Raw genomic sequence first — 12,747 nt, forward strand, 5'->3', positions numbered from 1 at the left:
CAATGCACAACAGTTTGGCATGGTTAACTGTAAAATCTGGATTAAAATGTTTTTTATTATCGTTTATTCGTAACATTATAGCAACACAAACTCCAGAAATTATTCACAGAAAACTGTCATTTTTTGCTGATCAACATAATTATTGTACAAGACAAACCAGTGAAACATGGTGTGCTCGGCCTTTAGGCAGAACAAATCAGTTACAGCAAACTGTTTATCGGGCCATGGTTGCATGGAATGGGTTTCTGTTGTTGGAAAATAACAGAAAATGTTTTCAAAAGAAATTAAACTTTTCTTGTTTACACAGCAGGCATGAAATGGAAAGAGTAATGATAATATTGAAAGATGTCTCATGATTTGTATCAGACAGCTATTGTTTGGTGAAGGAATACGAATGTATTGTACTTATTTTGTTTGTTTATTTTTATTGCATTGGGCTGTTGTATATGTCCGTTTGTGTGTGTGTGTGTGCGTGTGCGTGTGTGTGTGCGTGTGTGTGTGCACGCGCACGCACGTGTCTAGGATGCAATAACCAGATCATCATTTGGCATGTGGGCACTGGTGAAGCCATGATCAAGCTGGAGGACATGCACCCAGATGCTATTTTCAGTGTCGACTGGAGTCGGAACGGCAGCCTCCTCTGCACCACCTGTAAGGACAAGAAGGTCAGGGTCATTGACCCCTGTAATAAAAAAAGGTTGTAACGGTGAGTGGAAGCCCTGTAGTACATATAACAGTGTAGAGGTGTGTGATATGACGATATTAGATCATGAAGAGTTAGTACGTATTGATGACCTGACAAAGCAGAGACGATAGAATCATCTACAGTAGTGATTCTCCAACTTTTTACAGCGGAGAACCCCCTGAAACAGACTTTTTACAGCGGAGTACCCCTGAAATAGACTTTTTACAGCGGAGTATCCGTGAATGGTGAAAGATTAATATAAATAATTAAAATTGTAATGTAATGTAGAGTAGACCCCAGGAAGAATAGCAACTGATGATTCAGTTGCTAATGGGGATCATAATAAATGAAATGAAATAAAAAACTTAGAAGATTTAGAGGTGTTACATAATTGATCTTATTTTCAGAGTTCATTTCTTATTTTCCTTGTTCATCTGTAGACAGGATTATTTCTAGATTTAATCTGAATTCCACAGATCTAGTCCAGTCTAATTCTCTTGCTGCATAAACAGATATTTCATTTGTTTTCAGTCCCTTTCCCTCAGATTTAGTGTTTTTATCTTGTTTTTGGACATCCTTTTTTTCACTGCTGTAAAACCCTGTGAGGTGACCTTGTGATATTGAGCTCTACAGATAAAATTGAATTGAAATGAACTGAATTCAATTGGATGCAGCCTCCGTTCCACATTGATCCTCCAGAGGACTGTCCTTCTGTTGCGTTCCCTTCCCTCTTCGGACTGAGGCTGTTGTCTGATCTGTGGGTGAACTGTCTTATACATGGGAGGTCAGTTGGACTGGGGCACTTTTGAACTGTGGGTCTTGGCTCATTAATGATGCATTTTATGTTCTCTTACACCAATGCATCGATTATTTATTAAGGTCAAGGAAAAAGCACAGTGCAGACCATGAGGAATAGGACTGTTAGAGAAGCAGCATGAAACAGGACGCTGCATGGAAACACAGATACACCTCTGACCTTCAGACGGACCGAGCTGCAGGAAAGGACCCTGAAAACACATTTATTATCTCCTGTCTCTGTATGGTTTTTATTTTATTTTCTTCACGACTGTTGATGAAAATCTATAACATCACTGAGGTAGAATTAAACCAAATGGAGGTTTATTCATATGTACTGACTTTCATTCAAGTTATATATGAGTAACTTTCTTTCAAATAAAACATTCTCCTTTTTATGAATGTGGAAATCTGACACATAATAATAATAATGTCATATAATGTGATCTAATAATACCATCTGGCTTTAATTGGAGACACATCAGTGGACTGAGATCCCTGGTGTTCATCCAAATGCATTTCCCGTTTCTAAAGGGGCGGTGGGGGGGTCACATTGACTCGAGCACCACACTGGTCTTAAAATTCCGTAATCTAATCAGGACACCGTGGGTAAAACCAGGCCCAAATGGATTGACTGTAAATTATACTCACAGCTTCCAGTCATGGAATATTCATCTGTGGGTTATGACGAAGCACCTCTGAGACTCACACATCTACTCAGTATTCTGTCATGAGTGGAACAGCTGGTCCTGCCTTTAATCAAACTACACAGGCATCCAATCTGAGGGTGAAAGACTGGCATTCAAGATGTCCAATTATCATTTAACCCTTAAACACCCCAAACGCCCACTTTTAACCCTTAAAGACCCAAATGTCCACCTTTAGCCCTTAAAGACCCGAACGTCCACCTTTAACCCTTAAAGACCCAAAACGTCCACCTTTAACCCTTAACGACCCAAATGTCCACCTTTAGCCCCTAGAGACCCAAACGTCCATTTTTAACCCATAAAGACCCAAATGTCCACCTTTAGCCCCTAAAGACCCAAACATCTGCCTTTAACCCATAAAGACCCAAATGTCCACCTATAACCCATAAAGACCCAAACATCCACCTTTAACCCTTAAAGATCCAAATGTCCACCTTTAACTTTGAAAGACTCAAACGTCCACCTTTAACCCTTAAAGACCCAAATGTCCACCTTTAACCCTTAAAGACCGAAACGTTTACCTTTAACCCTTAACGTCCACCTTTAACCCTTAAAGACCCAAACGTCCACCTTTAACCCATAAAGACTCAAACGTCCAGCTTTAACCCTTAAAGACCCAAACATCCACCTTTAACCCATAAAGACCCAAACATCCACCTTTAACCCATAAAGACGTAAACATCCACCTTTAACCCACAAAGACCCAAACGTCCACCTTTAACCCTTAAAGACCCAAACGTTTACCTTTAACCCTTAATGTCCACCTTTAACCCTTAAAGACCCAAACGTCCACCTTTAACCCATAAAGACTCAAACGTCCACCTTTAACCCTAAAGACCCAAACATCCACCTTTAACCCATAAAGACCCAAACGTCCACCTTTAACCCTTAAAGACCCACATGTCCACCTTTAACCCTTAAAGACCCAAACATCCACCTTTAACTTTGAAAGACCCAAACGTCCACCTTTAACTTTGAAAGACTCAAATGTCCACCTTTAACCCTTAAAGACCCAAACCTGCTGCACATTTTTAATACTCAGCCAAATATAGCGTAAGATTCTGTTCAGAATCAGAGAAGCTTTATTGTCTTTCATGACAGAAGATCCTCTTAGATGTTGCTCATACAACAAACACAACATGGAAACACACAATTCCTAAAAAGGTAGTGAGCTAAAAGACACTGAAACAGAAATCATTTATACAGTTCAAGTAAAACTCTAACATGTGCTCCGTGGTAAAGTGCATGTGCAGGAGATCAGTTATGAGCTACAATTTATTGAAAATGTTCATGTCTTACAATTTAGATTAGACTGTCTTTGGGTCAAACTTATGACATATTTATACGTGAAAATACTCAGATATTAGAACTGCACCAGGACATGTGACCTGGAAACAGGAGGTCAAAGGTCAACTATGTTCAATGTTCTTCTGCTCCATGACAAGATGCATCCAGAGGAGAAATGTGGAGCAGATCTGTCAGTGCATTCTACAGATGATGAGGTTACACTGTTGAATGGACAGACAGACAGACAGACAGACAGACAGACAGATGACAAAATGATTCCAATACTCCTTCAGCCCAAAGTTGTCTGAGGGGTAAAAATGGTTTGGACGTCTACAGTTCATTTGTCCAACAGAACAGATGAATGTTTGTTCTCCTTAAAATTACATGAATCCAAATATTTTTGTACAGTTCAGAGGATGAACGTCCTCCCTGACAGACAGATATGTTATGGAGTTACACTGAAACTGTCATCTGAGGCTTCTGTCCTCAAACAGACTGGTCCTTAATGACAGTAACGAGGGTAAATTAGCTGATGTTTTTAATATGTGCTGGCTGGATTATGAAGGATGTGGACAACCAGCTAGTCTGAAAATAAACTAAGGATCTATTATTAGTGTGTTTGTACATTTAACAACCTTCACATCAGTGTAGGAGGCACAAATGGAGGAACAGGGGGTGTAAATAAATAATCAGATCCTCTTCATTACACAAACAGCATTTGAACAGCGTAGAAGATTAATTCAACAATGAACAAATGAATAAAAATAGTTTAGAAATAAATAATTAAATAATGAAAATAATAAAACTAGAAAAGTACTCGGAGAGTGCAGACCTCCGCCTAGGCAGATCAACCCCCGATCTAACCTGCCTGGTGTCCCATTAAAACCTTGTATTTGATCCCATTAGAACCTGTATTTGATCCCATTAGAACCTGCCTTTTGTCCCATTAGAATCTGTATTTGATCCCATTAAAACCATCCTTTGGTCCCATTAGAACTTTCCTTTGGTCCCATTAAAATCTTCCTTTGATCCCATTAGAACCTGCCTTTTGTCCCATTAGAACCTTCCTTTGGTCCTATTAGAACCTTCCTTTGGTCCCATTAGAACCTGTATATGATCCCAGTGGAACCTGCCTTTTGTTCCATTAAAACCTGTATTTGATCCCATTAGAACCTTCCTTTTGTCCCTTTAGAACCTTCCTTTGGTCCCATTAGAACCTGTATTTGATCCCATTAGAACCTTCCTTTTGTCCCATTAGAACCCTCCTTTGGTCCTATTAGAACCGTCTTTTTGTCCCATTAGAACCTTCCTTTGGTCCCATTAGAACCTTCCTTTTGTCCCATTAGAACCTTTGTTTGGTCCCCCTAGAACCTTCCTTTTGTCCCATTAGAACCTTCCTTTGGTCCCCTTAGAACCTTCCTTTGGTCGCATTAGACCCCCATGTGTGCTGGTCCAAACCCCTGTCCACATCCACATGATCCCTTTGAACATCATTCCTTACATTAGAACCGAACAAAGCAGGTCCACTCACTGTTCATGCACAGGTGGACCTTACAGACCCTGGAGACCACATTGGACCTGGTGGTGGGCGGGGTAATAAATATTTTAATAGAAAAGAAAAAAAACAAAAAGAATAGGGGTGGGATTAAATACGTTTTTCTTCTTCCCACTCCTTTTTGAGTGTAGATGAACGATTTTGGAATTTTTGAACTTGCATATATTCTGTAAATGATCGAGATAAAAAATAAATGAAATGGAAAAAAAAAAAAAAAAAAACTTTAATAGGTCCAAATATCCTCTAAACTGCAGAAAACCCTCAGTGAACTGCAGTTCAAACATAAACAGTCTGTGTTTTATGATTCAGACATTTATTTAATTTAACATCTAAACCAAATCCTAAACATGTTGTCGTTCCAAACACAGAAAACTGAGCACAGATGTACCAGATTATTATTATTATTATTATTATTATTATTATTATTATTATTATTATTATTATTATTATTATTATTATTACTGTAGAGGTCAGAGCAGTAAACATCCTTCTATCAGCTGTATCTGACCACAGTTCCAGAGCAGACCTCAGTAGAACATCAGTGGAACATCAGTAGAACATCAGTAGAACAATAGTGGAACATCAGTAGAACACCAGTGGAACATCAGTGGAACATCAATAGAGCATCAGTAGAACATCAGTAGAACATCAGTGGATCATCAGTGGAGCATCAGTAGAGCATCAGTAGAACATCAGTGGAACATCAGTAGAACACCAGTGGAACATCAGTAGAGCATCAGTGGAACATCAGTGGAGCATCAGTGGAACATCAGTAGAGCATCAGTAGAACATCAGTAGAACATCAGTGGAACATCAGTGGAACATCAATGGAACATCAGTAGAACATCAGTGGAACATCAGTGGAACATCAATAGAGCATCAGTAGAACATCAGTGGATCATCAGTGGAGCATCAGTAGAGCATCAGTAGAACATCAGTGGAACATCAGTAGAACACCAGTGGAACATCAGTAGAGCATCAGTGGAACATCAGTGGAGCATCAGTGGAACATCAGTAGAGCATCAGTAGAACATCAGTAGAACATCAGTGGAACATCAATGGAACATCAGTAGAGCATCAGTAGAACATCAGTAGAACATCAGTGGAACATCAGTAGAACACCAGTGTAACATCAGTAGAACATCAGTGGAACACCAGTAGAGCATCAGTGGAACATCAGTGGAACCCTCCAGGTGTTCCATCAGTATTCCAACACTTAGTTTGACCTTTCATAGTGATTACACCTTCACCATGAAATGGACTGTTACTGGATTAAAGACACATTAAAGGGCATCACACCTTCACTTCCTGGGGCCTGCACCTCCTCTTCATATTTGGTACTAGATATTATATTCAGAAGTTTGAGAACACACTGGTTCTGACCATCTGTTTCCAAACAAAGCTGACGTGTCCTTGACCAGTAACAGGACAATAACAGTCTAGAAGGGGGTCCATCTCAGACCAGGCTTTAACCAGTGTACCATGGGACACCAGCACATGTGTTTACTCTGAAATGGTACAAAACAGTCTGAAGGAGTTTCCAGTCGGTAACAGAAGGAACCCAGTGTTTACTCTGTCAGTCACATGACACACTGTCATATGTCACATGTCACTGTTTTTTCTTCAGTTTAAATCCTTTTGACTGTTTTTAATTTTCCTGAGGCTTCATTAGTTTTTCAGGCTGATGTTGAACATGTCCCTGTTCGTTCAGTGAACACTATCAGATTTAACAACAGATTTATCCAGACATTCATCAGATTAAAACATTAAGTGCAGAGTATGGAATGTCTGTAACTAGAGAGTGTGTCAACTAAAAAAGTAGATGATGGAGTTGTAGATACCGCTGCATGAAAACACTGACCAAGTTTGTAAAGAGCATCATCAAAGCCACTAAACCTTTGAATAGTCAGGATTTTATATATATATACTTTATATACAGGGTGGGGAAGCAAAATGTACAATATTTTGAGGCAGGGATTGAAAGACAGTGTATGACCAATTAGTTTATTTAAAGTCATGAGAATTTATTTGCCACAAGAAAACTGACATAATAGAAAATGTTTTTATTCTATGTGTCCTCCTTCTTTCTCAATAACTGCCTTCACACGCTTCCTGAAACTTGTGCAAGTGTTCCTCAAATATTGGGGTGACAACTTCTCCCATTCTTCTTTAATAGTATCTTCCAGACTTTCTGGTAATAGTTTTGCTCATAGTCATTCTCTTCTTTCCATTATAAACAGTCTTTATGGACACTCCAACTATTTTTGAAATCTCCTTTGGTGTGACGAGTGCATTCAGCAAATCACACACTCTTTGACGTTTGCTTTCCTGATTACTCATATGGGCAAAAGTTTCTGAAAAGGTATGGATAATAGTGTTAGGTATGATTATGACATCAATATATGTTTGGTTTCAAAACAATTGACGTAGTGCCTGCTGAGAAAAAACAACTAAATGTTCATTGTAAATTTTGCTTCCCCACCCTGTATATATACTTTATATATACTTTATGTAGTCCGTGGTTTATTTGACAAAAGTGTGCAACTTCTTTTTCTTAAAACAAACATGTGATTGGGTTCATGTTGTTCTGGGTTCATGTCGGAATTGTATGTCATGAGAAATGTAAAAACCGAAGCCAAATTCCTTGTATGTGTTCACATACTTGGTCAATAAAGATAAATCTGATTCTGATTCTCAGTCATTGTAAGTCTTTGTGGAGTTGGACTACTTTGTGCTGTTCACAGTAGATGAGGTGGTTCAGTTAAACCTGGGCTTCAGCACTAAAACCTTTAGCAAAACCTTTGGTAAAACCTTCAGTAAAACCTCCGAACAGAGGGATAACATCTACCACTTCCTGCTTCTGTGTGAACGAAGGCCTCCTCGTTCCCAGAGGAGGTGGATGAAGTGAGTGCTGACCACAGCAGAACCCAGACCCTGACCCACACAGACAGACAGATAGACAGACAGACAGATGGATGGGCAGATGGTTTAGAGGACGTCTGTGTCTCTGAACCTCCACTGATCAACTTTTCCACCTTTAAAGGCTTTAACTGGGCATCTGTCTCTGTCTGTGTCTGTCTGTCTCTGCCTTTGTCTCTGTCTCCATCTGTCTGTCTCTGTCCACAGCTGATCCTCTTAAATGCATTTCCTTCTGTCTTCAGATCAGATCGTGTCTCCTATTCCTCTGTATTGACAAACCAAGGACAAAATAAAAAACACACACACATCTGTCCTTTTATGTGCGACCAATTCAAGCACAAAATGAAAAGAAATGCTGTGAAATTACTTTTTATGTTTCCTGCACAAGAATAAGTAACAGGATTATACAGACGCTGTGGTTGTCAGACTGAAATCCAACCTCAGATTATTTGGACTTTTTCATTTCTGTCTCAGAGACAGGAGGGACTTCCAACTAGTGTCCTTTTCATGAGACACAATAATTATTCTGTCTGATTTCTCTGCAGCTCTGCCTCCTTCTGTGGATGTTTGGATTTTAGAATTAGGTCACCTCTAAACCGAAGGAAGCAATTAACGACGTCTAAACAAAAACCTGCCCATTCATTCTCCACTCTATAGGATTTATATGGCATTATATAAAGAATTATATATGGAGGTATATATAGAATTATATAGAAAGAGTTATATAGAGTTATATAGAAAGAGTTATATAGTTATATAGAAAGAGTTATATAGAGTTAAATAGAAAGAGTTATATAGAGTTCTATAGAAAGAGTTCTATAGAGAGTTATATAGAGGGAAACTGATGAAGGCACCTGTGGTTCCTGGTGGTACTGCTCTGTATTGTCCATCCGGGTTCACTTCCACAAACTCATGGAAAATGGACAGAAAAATGTACGTAATGTCAACAGAGGACAGACAGAAGGCTGCGTCTGTGTTCGTCTGTGTCTTTAACGTAGAACATAAATGGGTCCTTCGGCAGCAAGATGATCTCAAGGTTCTCACTTCACAGGCAGCACAGACTGATGGTTTTATTTTGAGGGGGTTGGTTTGGGAGAAACATCCCATTTAAAAAAAAAAACAGGAGTTGTCACGTCAAGTAATCTAACAATTTTACTGTAAAAAATGAAGCAATCACTACCTGGGTTTAATGACAGTTTAAATCAAACCCATTTGTGTCCAGTTTGGACCCAGTCCAGTTTGTCCAGTTTGGACCCAGACCAGTTTCTACTTGTAGGTGTTTCCATTGAACAGTGTTTTGTTCTGATGTGATTCCAGTCCAGTCCCGTCTGTCCACATGTGTTCAGTAGGGCTGGGTATCATGGCCAATTTCCATAATTGATTTGATTTCGATTCATAAGGTTCTGAATCGATTAATCACGATTCAGTTTGATTTGATTTAATATGAATTGATTGATTCAGATTAATTTAATGATACCAAAGTACAATTTTGAGTTGTAACCTGATTATTTGGCTACTGCAGTCATGCAACACATCAATACTGGTGTCAATATTGATATTCGAAAGGAAATAAATCTGACATTTCAGCAGGAAGTAGCTGAATCTGCTCTGAAATAATGAACGGGACAGAAACATGCCCATGTTTCTACAGTGGATCAGAACAGACTTCTCCATCATCTTTATTGTGTTTTATGACTGGTGGCTTCTACTCACTGGGGGGGGGGGGGGGGGGGGGGGGGGGGGGGCTTTGCGCTCCGTGATTGTTGATTGGGGAGCGGGAGGGTAGCGTGGCGGCTGGACATTGTTGCTTTACTATTCCTCTAACTCCATACTCAGCCATTGGTGATAGCATGGATCCAAGTTATCATTCCAAGAACGACCGGCTTCTGGGACTCGTCTAGGAGAACCTCTGGGCGGCCAGTTCCTTCACACTGCGGGTTTGAGTTTCAGGCCTGGAGGACCTCCAGCGGAGGGGTTTTCCCCACCCTTCCTCTGCATCTTTTCAGAGTCATCGCGAGCGAGACCAAGACCAAGAGACCAAGTCTTCCCCAGGGGTTCGCAAGATGGAGCAAGTCGTGCTCCGCATACTCCTGGTCCTGCTCTGAAAAATTCATCTCATCCACTATTAATCGATTATGCACAATTAAAACGAAATCGATCTAAGATTGATTACATCGATTTTTTTACCCAGCCCTAGTGTTCACTGTGGTCCAGTCCTGTCTAGTTGTGTTCTGGTTCTGGTTGAAGGCAGATGTTTGACTCAGTTGGATCCAAACCTCCACGGTGTTGCCACTGTAGTGTGGGTTCATCTACTGCTATTGCACTGACTGTCTTCAACTACAGAAGAAGGGAACGCAGAATCGGCCCAAGGAAAAGTTTGCATTTATGGACACGCACTATGGATTTATGAGGCACAATTGGACAGCAGGAATTAACCAACCAGTTGTGGATCCAGAATTTCCTAGTGACCCGGGTACTGTTTACTGAACTGTGTGATGTTCTTGAACCTATGGTGTCCCCAGACTTGTCCCGCCCTGGGGAAGTTGATCCTCCACTAAAGCCAGTGTCTATTGGCCTGAGCAAACTAGAACCACCTCTTCTGAGTACAGGGTCATAGGGGAGACCATTGAACTGAGCAGAACCACTGGGACCACATGAACAGAACTAAACCACCGAGACCACATGAACAGGACTAAACCACCAGGACCACATGAACAGGACAAAACCACCGGGACCACATGAACAGGACAAAACCACTGGGACCACATGAACAGGACAAAACCACTCCATGGGTTTGCAGTACACTTCTATACTTCTAGATCCAAACGACTCCAAAACCACCTCATCAAAGCAGAAACACTTCTTGGGTGATTCTTTGACAGTTTTTGCGACATTTCAGTGTTTCCATGACCAGTTTTATATTGCAACAGTTTACATTTTGTGCATTTCTGAGGATAATGGAAACCCAGCTGGTGTCATAAACAGAAGAAAAGTGCACTGTGGGTTTGAATGTAATTCATGGTTTTTTTTCCTATTATTATTGGAGACGATGGATTGAATGGTATTAGATCAGCTTTATATGCAGTGAAACAGAACAAAACCACCGGGACCATATGAACAGGGACAAAACCACCGGGACCACATGAACAGGACAAATCCACCGGGACCACATGAACAGGACAAATCCACCCCATGGGTTTACAGTACACTGATACACTATACTTCTAGATCCAAACGACTCCAAAACCACCTTTTTTTTGCGATCTTTGACAGTTTTTGCAACATTTCGGTGTTTCCATGATCAGTTTTATATTGCAACAGTTTACATTTTGTGCATTTCTGAGGATAATGGAAACCCAGCTGGTGTCATAAACAGAAGAAAAGTGCACTGTGGGTTTGAATGTAATTAATGTTTTTTTTTTTTTTTCTATCATTATTGGAGACATGAGTCGAACGGTATTAGATCAGCTTTATATGCGGTGAAACTGTAGAAATTTATGCTAATAGAAAAAGAAGAATTTTTGATCTTGCAGACGCTGAGCTCCCAAATCAGAGGCTTTCTGTCATCTCATCAGAGCTGAAGGGCTGATAATTACTGTTCTGTATCCGGTCGACAAACAGAAGATTCCATTCCACACATCCACACAGACCTGCTTCATTTGGATTGTTTTATTTGAGCGCAGGCAGTCTGACAATTTATCCAGCCGCATGACACACTCATATATGCGTGTGTGTTTTATGTGTGTATATGTGTGTGTCTGTGCAGGAAGGAGGCAGACAGGTGAAAAGAAAGATGGAGACAGAGCGATCCATGCCCCCCCCCCCCCCCCCCCCCAGGACATCTCCTCTCTGTGAGCAGCTGTTGTGTGAGCGCCGGCGGCAGCACTGCGGCGCCCTGTCAGCTCCAGAAGCCTCGGTGCATGCAAAGCAGGCTCGGGCCGCCCTCTCTCCTTGGCCGTTGCTCTACCGCCCCTTTTTTTGTCTCTGTATATTTAACAGACACCTCCTCCTTTCTTTTTCTTCGCCCTCTCTGAAGTGTTCTGTATTCAAATCAATTTGGACCCATCAAACCGAGTGTGTTCAGCAACAGTTTCCAACAACACCGACAAACACAACAACACGCACAGAGTCGGGACCGTTTTATAGGAAAGAACGTTTCAAGGGCAGAGGCTGATAAAGCACAATGTATGTTTGTTTCAGAGCAGATGGATTGTGTACGAGTGGATGCATCCGTTCTCCTGCTCAGATCAAATAAATGAAGGTGTTGGATTCAGTTTCCTTTTAGTCACTTTTTCGCTCAGCTTTAAGAGGCAGTGGTTTACAGGAAATCTAATGTGTTTAACCCGTACAGACCCACTGGTACTAAAGGCATTTGTCTGTCTATTCTGCCTCTGTTAAGGGATTTATTTATTTTTGTTTGACACCCCTAGTGTCCCTCGATAGATAGATAGATAGATAGATAGATAGATAGATAGATAGATAGATAGATAGATAGATAGATAGATAGATAGATAGATAGATAGATAGATAGATAGATAGATAGATAGATAGATAGATAGATAGATAGATAGACACTTTATGGTCATCATATTAGCACAACATGATGGAATTCAAGGTGTTCTTCAGATCAGTACAATCAGGCTTGACATAAAAGAGAACATATACTGAAGCCAAAATAGAGGTAGTTGAAAAAACAAGTAAAGCAGCTAAAACTAAGGTAAAACCAGCTAAAACTAATCTAAAAACAATTAAATGCAGCTAAAACTGAGCTAAAAATGAGTAAAAGCAGCTAAAACTAA

Source organism: Sphaeramia orbicularis, chromosome 12 (genome assembly GCF_902148855.1).
Source record: "Sphaeramia orbicularis chromosome 12, fSphaOr1.1, whole genome shotgun sequence".
NCBI lineage: Eukaryota > Metazoa > Chordata > Actinopteri > Kurtiformes > Apogonidae > Sphaeramia > Sphaeramia orbicularis.